Here is a 9,633-nt window from a genome sequence, read left to right on the forward strand (position 1 = left end):
CTGAGATTGGGCTCGGGCTGAGGCTCCTTTCACGTCAGCACTGATCTTAGGTTGGAACTCCTCAACACTATCTGGGGTCTGAGTCAGTTTCCACCGCCGTTGAGAGTGTTTCCATTCCTTTCTTGTCTCAAGTGGAGCTGGATGTGATCTGCTCACTCTGGTCTCAGGTTGCTGACCAGTCCAGGCTTTCCCTGTTATCAAAGCTACCGCCCTTAGCCCCTGCTGACAACAACAACAACAAAATTTATTTATTTTGTTCCATGAGCCAACTTGAATTTCCCCAAAGAATTTTTTGAAAGGTAAAACATCAAACATATTGATCATGTGGGACTTTGCCACCATACTGACTGCCCCAAGGAGGACTGTTGCTATGGCAATGCCTCTCTAAGGAGAATGGAGTTGGGCTGAAGGGTGAATAAAATACCATAGCAGAGCACAGGCCACCAGCCAGCCAGCTCCTTATGATACTTGGAGTGTTTACCCAAGTCTTAGGAGTTAGGTCATAATTAAGAGAAGTGAGAAAACAAAAATGTCCCACTTTAAACATACATTGAGGGATGGAAGTGGGGAGGTCAAAATGTGGGAGGAGATGTTTCGAAAGTCAATAGTGAGTGTATGTATTTTTTCTTGAGGGCTGGCAGAAGCCACCCATCTGTAGCTTTTGTACAGACAGACCAGTCCCATATGTCTGCGAAGGGACATAGCCAATGAGCAGAAATAACTCAAGAAAGTATTTACCAAAAGGTTGGTGTCAAAATGATCCTCATGGCCCCTTTGCAGTGGTAGGATTCAAATAATTTAACAATTGGTTTTCTGCCCTAATAACCATCTTAAGTATACTAAAAAAAGATATACCTAAAGGTAGTTTATTATTTCATGCATTTAATACTTAAAAATAAAAGACGTATGCAAAACTAGATTGTCATGAGTTTTAAAGTATTAATGAAAAAATATTAAATAATACCTCATTAGCCCTGGCCGGTTGGCTCAGCGGTAGAGCGTCGGCCTAGCGTGTGGAGGACCCGGGTTCGAGTCCCGGCCAGGGCACATAGGAGAAGCGCCCATTTGCTTCTCCACCCCTCCGCAGCGCCTTCCTCTCTGTCTCTCTCTTCCCCTCCCGCAGCCGGGGCTCCATTGGAGCACAGATGGCCCGGGCGCTGGGGATGGCTCTGTGGCCTCTGCCCCAGGCGCTAGAGTGGCTCTGGTCGCAACATGGCGACGCCCAGGAGGGTCGCAACATGGCGACGCCCAGGATGGGCAGAGCATCGCCCCCTGGTGGGCAGAGCGTCGCCCTATGGTGGGCGTGCCGGGTGGATCCCGGTCGGGCGCATGCGGGAGTCTGTCTGACTGTCTCTCCCTGTTTCCAGCTTCAGAAAAATGCAAAAAGAAAAAAAAAACCAAAAAAAAAAACCAATGAAACTGTTATTTAAGATTGTTTTCATGTTGCTTCTTGATTGGCATCCTTATTTGCAATTTTTTTTCACCTATGGAGGGAATGAACATTACTACGGGCTTTTATGCCTGACCAGGTGGTGGCACAGAGGATAGAGCGTCAGACTGGGATGCGGAGGACTCAAGTTCAAGACCTCGAGGTTGCCAACTTGAGAACGGGCTCATCTGGCTTGAGCCCAAGGTCGTTGGCTCTAGCAAGGAGTCACTCAATCTGCTGTAGCCCCCCAACTAAGGCACATATGAGAAAGCAATCAATAAACAGCTAAGGTGCCACAACGAAGAATTGATGCTTCTCACCTTTCCCTTCCTGTCTGTCTGTCCCCATCTGTCCCTCTCTCTGCTCTCTGTCTGTTACCAAAAAGAATACACACACACACACACACACACACACACACACACACACACTGTTTGTGCTGATGAATGTCAGAAAAAGAGTAAAGAATGTAAATTTGTGATTTCCACATTGGGCGACTGCCCGGGCACCCACCTTAGAGAGAACCCTGATTATTATTAGTGCCATTTTAACAACCGGTTCGCCCAACTCAACAAAAAATTAGGTATCGGTTCAGCGAACTGGTGCAAACCAACTGAATCTCACCACTGCCCCTTTGGCAACATACTCCAAGACTCTACGTGGTTCATTCACTGTGACCCAGTAATCCCACACCTGGGAATCTGCCCAAAGGGAATCATTCTGACTCTAAGAAAAAAGCTGTGGTTTCATGGCTAAGAAACTGTTGGTGGAAGCAGGGTGTGCAGAAAACGTGAAAAGGAACTTGGGACTGTTATCACCCCTGTTAGATGTTTTCCTGGGTGCAAGGAATCCCATACTCTCTGTGGTGGATGAAAGCTGAACAAAGACAAAGCTTTGACTTCTAAAAAAAAATGTATTCCATATGGAACAAATAAGTTCTCCACTTGCAGAATTTGTGAAAGTTCTGTGCGCTGGCTGGTTCCAGTCACTACCAGGCCTGTGCCTGCACAAAGGGCATCTGTGGAGTGTATGGGAAAAGAGCTTAGATACTGAAAACTACCAGCAAACTTATTGCACTGATGAATTTTCTGGCTTTCTGGATAATTTTGCTTTCTGCCTGGGCTTTTCAAACGGTAACATAGATGTTCAAGTTACAAAATGGCATGTTTTAATAATTAACTTTACCTCAAGGAAGTTGAGTGGTCATTCCTTTGCTCTTAGGGAGTTCTGAACAGCACAATGTAACTAGTCTTCTGCCTAAACTTGTTCTTTTCCTTACAACCATTTTGTTGAACTGGAATAAGTAGCAAATTCAACCTTTTATTTAACATTATTTATATAATTTTTAGTATCCTCTCCTTCTACTTTATAGATATTGAAAATGTGAGAAGATTATTGATATTTTACCTTGAACTTTCATCCAGACTTAAAATTCTTCCTTCAATCCCTTGTTGGTTGCATAGTTCTTAAATCAGCAGTCCCTTGATTAATTTCAGTTTCACAGAGGATTTAAATATCTGAGATCCTCACTGCTAAGTCACTCCTAAGTAATTAGTTCAGACTTAAATCAAACACATTGCATTTGAATTTTTCATTTTATCTTGAAGCCAAAATGCCAGCACCTTTCATGTAAGAACATAACAAGAAGTATCCCACATAGGTCCAACTGAATATACTGGGTTTCAGAAACACATTCCATGCATTACCTTGAATTTGAATGCTCATGGAAGATAGGAACACAGTGTTCATCCATGATGATATGAAATGTAAAGAAACCACCACTCTTTGGGAAAGCCCTTTGGAGCAGAAACCAAACCTTTTTTTAAATCCCCTTCTCCACCAAAAAATAAGTAAGTACATAGAACCAAGGGCCCTGGCTGTTTGGCTCAATGGTGGAGTGTCAACCCAGTGTGTGGATAGCCTGGGTTTGATTCCTGGTCAGGGCACACAGGAGAAGTGACCATCTGCTTCTCCACTCCAACCCCTCTCATCTCTCTCTCTCTCTCTCTCTCTCTCTCTCTCTCTCTCTTCCTCTCCAGCAGCTATGGCTTGATTGGAGAGAATTTGCCACAGGCACTGAGGATGGCTCAGTGGCCTCCACCTCAGGTGCTAAAAATAGCTTGGTTGCTGAGCAGAGCAATGGCCCAGATGGTCAGAGCATCCCTGCATAGGGGGCTTGCTGGGTGGATTCCAGCTGGGATGCATGTGGAAGTCTGTCTCTCTGCCTCCCCTCCTCTCACTTAGTAATAATAATAATAGAACCAAGGGGGAAAGGCTGTGAACACAAAAAAGTTCAGAGCAGGGTTGTTTTTAGGTCTGTAAAAGTGGAAAAAGTAAAAAAGAAAACAAAACAAAAAACACAATCCTAAAAATAGGGGGAAAATTACACTATTGTACAGCAGCATAATGAAATATACTACAGACAATAAATGTTTAAAAAATTGTCACATAGATAGAAAAAAGTGAAGTGGTTACCAAGGGTAAGGAGTTGTAGGGGGAAGGGTATAAAGAGGGACAAATACATGGTGACAGAAAATGATTTGACTTTGGGTGATGGGCACACAACATAATCAACAGTTCAAATGCCACAAAAATGGTAACCTGAAACCCATGTACTTTTATTGATCAATGTTACCTCACTACATTTAATTTTCTAAATAAAAATTTTAAAAATTTTAATTATTATAACAAATGGAAAATTTCTCATTCTTTCATGTTATGAGAAAAAGTCAAATCCATCACTGTAAATACAATGTGATCTGAATCATGGGGAAAACAAACAAGAATTTGGAAGAAAATGCATCAAACTGTTAACAGTTCTTGGCTTTACGTGCTGAGACTGGGTTAAGTTTATTTTCTTCTATTCTGTTTTTTTTTAATTTTTCTATAATGTGCACGAATTATTTATGTTTGCAATAATAACATTTGGAAGACCCAATACACGTTTTCTCACTGCCTAGTCCAGGGGTCGGGAACCGATGGCTCGTGAGCCAGATGTGGCTCTTTTGATGGCTGCATCTGGCTCGCAGACACATCTTTAATAAAAAAAAAATGTTAAAAATATAAAACATTCCCATGTATTACAATCCATTCATTTCCTACAGCTCATGTTCATGGTTGTGAATGGCTGGAGCCAATCACAGCTGTCCTCCGGGACAACACCAAATTTTTATTGGATAATGTGTAACGTACACGGGTCGTTGTTATGGCTCTCACGGAATTACATTTTAAAATATGTGGCGTTCATGGCTCTCTCAGCCAAAAAGTCTCCCGACCCCTGGCCTAGGCACTCCTAAACCCCCTGGCTGTTGCCTCCTTCTGCTATAGAATCTGGAAAAGCTGAAAAGGTCACTTTTCCAGCCACCTCTGTCTTCTCAAAGGCATATGGCACAATTCCAGCCAATAAGATGTGAGTGGAAGTCCGAGCCCTGGCCTTTGCCCTTCCTCCCTCTTCTCGCCTAGGATGCAGTCACAGTGGGAGACAGGGGTCACAACCAGCATCTGGGAACCAAGCTGGAGAGGCTAAGAGAATCAGAGAGGGTGGCTGTGACACCATCAGGGGCTGAACCTATGCCAGCAGCTGACAGTTACTGAGACCATAAGGAGTGTTGGAGAAAGCCACGTGGCAGCAAGGCCAAGGGCGGAGGTTCTCAACCAGTATCATGTGGGGAGATTTGTAAATACAAAAAATTACAGAGCATAGAAGGAAACAAGTCATGATAAGAAACTCACCAGGTGGAACAAACAAGAGAAATCACCTTTCACTATATACAGCTAATAGGAAAAGATAAAAGGCTGTAGAATAAGTATATTTTAAATGTTTCTCAAAAAGGAATTGAGGAAGAAAGAACAGGTAGTGTTTTAAAATGAACCAAATAAAATGCTGGAAACCAAATATAGTAATTGATATAAGAATCATAGTGATTCATAAAAGAACGTCTGTTGGAGGAGTCTTAAAAAGATTTCTTCAGTCTTAATGAGAATATAGCAAAACAGAGAGCCTCATCCCCCAAAATAAACACCCGTTGGCCCTGGCCGGTTGGCTCAGTGGTAGAGCATCGGCCTGGCGTGCAGGAGTCCCGGGTTCGATTCCCGGCCAGGGCACACAGGAGAAGCGCCCATCTGCTTCTCCACCCCTCCCCCTCTCCTTCCTCTCTGTCTCTCTCTTCCCTTCCCGTAGCGAGGCTCCATTGGAGCAAAGATGGCCCGGGTGCTGGGGATGGCTCCGTGGCCTCTGCCTCAGGTGCTAGAATGGCTCTGGACGCAACAGAGTGACACCCCAGATGGGCAGAGCATCGCCCCCTGGTGGGCATGCCAGGTGGATCCTGGTTGGGCGCATGCAGGAGTCTGTCTGACTGCCTCCCCGTTTCCAGCATCGGAAAAATGAAAAACAAAAAACAAAACAAACAAACAAAAAAAACACCCGTGCACACACATGCATGTGCTCTCCCCTACCCCCCCCCCCCACTTTTTCCTTCATCTAAGCATAACTATGACTAGATGTACTGCTTGAAAGTACTAAAGCCAGCTTTCTACAAGCTTGAACGTGAAGCCCACTCACTGACGAGGGTAGAAGAAAAGGAGTTTAGGGAAGTGGGGGCAGAGTTCTAAGTTATGTTCCTCGCCTGCAGACATCTCATCTCTGAACTTTTTGTAATGTATGATAATTAACTTCATTGTTTAACCCAATTTTGGTCGGGATTTGCTATTACTTAAAGCCAACGCATCCTAATCAAAACAAGCACAGAGCTAGGCCAGGGTTTCCTCACAGACCATGGGTGGGTACAACTCCCACAGAAATATCCACTGTGCCACATGGGTTTGGTGGACTTGGGGAGCATGAGAACTGAAAAATGTCCTCGGATATACCATCTCAAGAGATAAAGAACAAGTTTACTTCAAGGATGAGTAGGGAGTAGTCTAGATACGGTGTGATGGTTGTCACTTTGATGGTATGCAGAGATGTATCTGAGTTCTAAGCAAGTGCGTTGCAAAAAAAAAAGGGGGGGATATTAACAACTACTTCCCTGAAAACTCTGTGGCCTACTGAGAAGTGCTAGGAGCTTTGGTGACATGGCCTGCCGGTGTCTGGAGACCATACTGAAGTTTCCTGGGAAGGTGGAGGAATCTTAAGCACTGATTGGGAACAAAAATCCCCATTAGGAAGCAGGAACAACAGACATTTGGATCTTAAATGCCAACTCAGAGTGATTCCAAATGACTGTAGTTAGAAGACTAAGGCATGAGGGAAAGCCGTGATCAATAAATAATGTCTGTCATGGAACTGGCTGGGGAATGGTGGCACACCATTCACTCACTCACCCTCCTGAATCTTCTCTGAGATAGACCTCAGCCAACCACCCCCTGCTTCCCAGGGAGGGTGCCCTCCCTTCAGTATCCCATGTTATACATTCAAAAATCTTATATTGTGGTTTTTATTTATTCTTAAGCAAAGCCACGTTTACAAAAGTGCACTGTCTCCAACCAATCTCGTCATTGTCTTAACAATCCACCAAACCCAAGAGGTGTTCTCATCACATTTATTGTCCCGTAATCTTCAGAGTACTTGACAATCCTCGACTATTGCTATTTCTTGAAGAACAACAGCACTTCACCCAGTGAATTTCACTTCAGAATTTTAGTACTTTTGTTGTTTTTAACGTTACTCTTGTCTTCCTGAAGATATTAAGCATAAGTAGCTTTGACATGCTTCAAAACTTCTTTTGTTCTTTCAGGAGCTTTTGGAGAGGGTCCAGCTTCACAGTGTCCCTGTGAAACAAGGCTATGGAGAATCCTTTGAATTCACTTGCACAAATATTTCTTGAGTACCTACTTTGTCCCAGGTGCCATGACAGGTACAGAGATGAATAAAGAAGAAAGAAAATGTGTCATTTGTTGAGATTCTGCTGTGCTATGCAATGTGTCAATACCATGCTGGGAGCATAGAAGTGTTTCAACTCATTTCATCCCCATAACAACCTCCCAAAGCGTTATTATCACAATTACAGCTGCGGAATCTGAGGCTCAGGGAGCTTACATTACCTGCCCAGCCACTCATCTGGTGACTGGTGGAGCTGGGATTTGAATCCTGTCTGTCTCATTCAAACTCCAGGGTGTTTCAATACACCACAACACGGGGCCAAATGAGAAGTATGGCTCCCATTATAGAGAAATGGGAGGAGGCACCCTGGGAAATTTGGAGTCATCGCATTTCCTAGCCAGCTGTATGGAAATGGGCCAGTTATCTTTTTGTAAGATACTTAATTGTCTAATCACTATACTGTACACCTGAAACTAATATAAAATAATGCTGAATATCAATTGTATTTGAAAAATTAAATTTTAAAAAATAAATAAAAGCCCTGGCTGGTTGGCTCAGTGGTAGAGCATCAGCCCAGCATGTGAAAGTCCCGGGTTTGATTCCTGGTCAGAGCACACAGAAGCACCCATCTGTTTCTCCACCCTATCTCCTCTCTTTTCTCTATATCTCTCTCTTCCCCTCCTGCAGCCAAAGCTCCGTTGGAGTGAAGTTGGCCCGGGCACTAAGGATGACTCCATGGCCTCCACCTCAGGTGCTAGAATGGCTCCGATTGCAGCGGAGCAACGCCCCAGTGGGGCCGAGCATCGCCCCCTGGTGGGCATGCTGGGTAGATCCAGTAGGGGATATGCGGGAGTCTGTCTGCCTCCCCACCGCTTCTCACTTCAGAAAAATACAAAATAATAAATAAATAAAATAAAAATAAAGGTTTCCACCAAGGGAAAAAAGAAAGTGGGCCAGTTACTAAACTCTCTTAGCCACAGCAGCCCAGTCAACGTGAACTAATACCTATCTTGCAAGGTTGTGGTGAGGATTAAAGATAATATGGGTAAAGTACCTAGCACATGGTAATATAAAGAATAGATATTGTTATTCACAGCTTTGTAAGTGACCATTTCTCAAAAAGCAGGAGCCATTTTACTACACACAAAATTCTCAGAACTTGCAATGGGTGTGAATTATGAAATCTAAGATCTAAGTTAACAAGATTTTGTTATACGGCTTTGAGAAAGCACACAGTCATCTAAAGACTCTCAGGAGAGTATACAATAAAAAAATATCCCACATCAGAGGCAAGTTCAGAGGCTCCCATTCCTCCTTCCAAGTCCTCGTTCAACAGAGCTACTCTTGGAATGACAAGAGGACTCACCATTGTTGAACCTACTCATGAATTTGCATGAAAAGTGATAGCATGATCACAAGGTCTGGCCCCCTGGAGCAGCCAAGTATCTACAGTGAGAAGAAAGCCATTATCTACACTGCCTAGAATCCCACTGCAAATCTTTACAGAAAGTCACAAACTCACATTGGATCAGGCTTTCGTTAGCCTCCCGGGAAAGCTGACTTCGTTTGTTAATGCCACCACAAATGTGTCCCTGAATGAAGTACAGCTAGTGCTTGATGTACGACCACAATTGGTTCTGACAGACCAGTTGTAACACGATTTGGTCATAAGTTGAGTAGGCTATCTGTACAGTACTGTGAAATGATGTTATAAAAATCTTTAAGTCATATTTTATCATAATTTTCTTTCATTATTGTTATATATCATAATTTTCTTTGTTCATTTTATGCCATTTGTATCATCTCTACACCATTTTGTTTCTTATTTTTACATTCGTCAGGTTTAAGTAAAACACTGCATTACCAGTACAGCTGGTTTAATATTTGCAAAGACAATTTCCTCTTGATAGACATCTTGGGAGGGATTTGATGAAAAATATCCAAGACACAAAACACAAATTGCTGTACTGAGTCTGGGGTAACAGTTGAAATGGTGCACGCAGAGATGATAGTGCTGCCGGAAGCTGGTCCGCACTGTCGTACACCCAGCTGGGCAACGCTTGCACTGCCAGACGCAGAGCGGTCATGGCTAGTGATTGTGGTCATAAAGTCGAATGGTCGTAAGTTGCATAGGTCATAAGTCGAACAATATTTGTAATTGAAAGGACACCTGTCTGTGCATAGGAGCCTGATTAAAAGCGAGTCCAGCCCCTTCTATTCTCTCAGGAGTCTTCACAGTCTCTAAGCTGTTTAGTTCTTTGTGTCTCAGGAGTTCTATGGTAGGAAGACTCCATCCTTGTTCCTTCTCATCATCATTCATCCACCATACAGCAGGAATGCTCAAGAACCAGGCTGCCTCCCCAGGACAGAGAAGGATCATGGCAGT

This window comes from Saccopteryx leptura, chromosome 10, assembly GCF_036850995.1.
Source record: "Saccopteryx leptura isolate mSacLep1 chromosome 10, mSacLep1_pri_phased_curated, whole genome shotgun sequence".
NCBI classification, from domain to species: domain Eukaryota; kingdom Metazoa; phylum Chordata; class Mammalia; order Chiroptera; family Emballonuridae; genus Saccopteryx; species Saccopteryx leptura.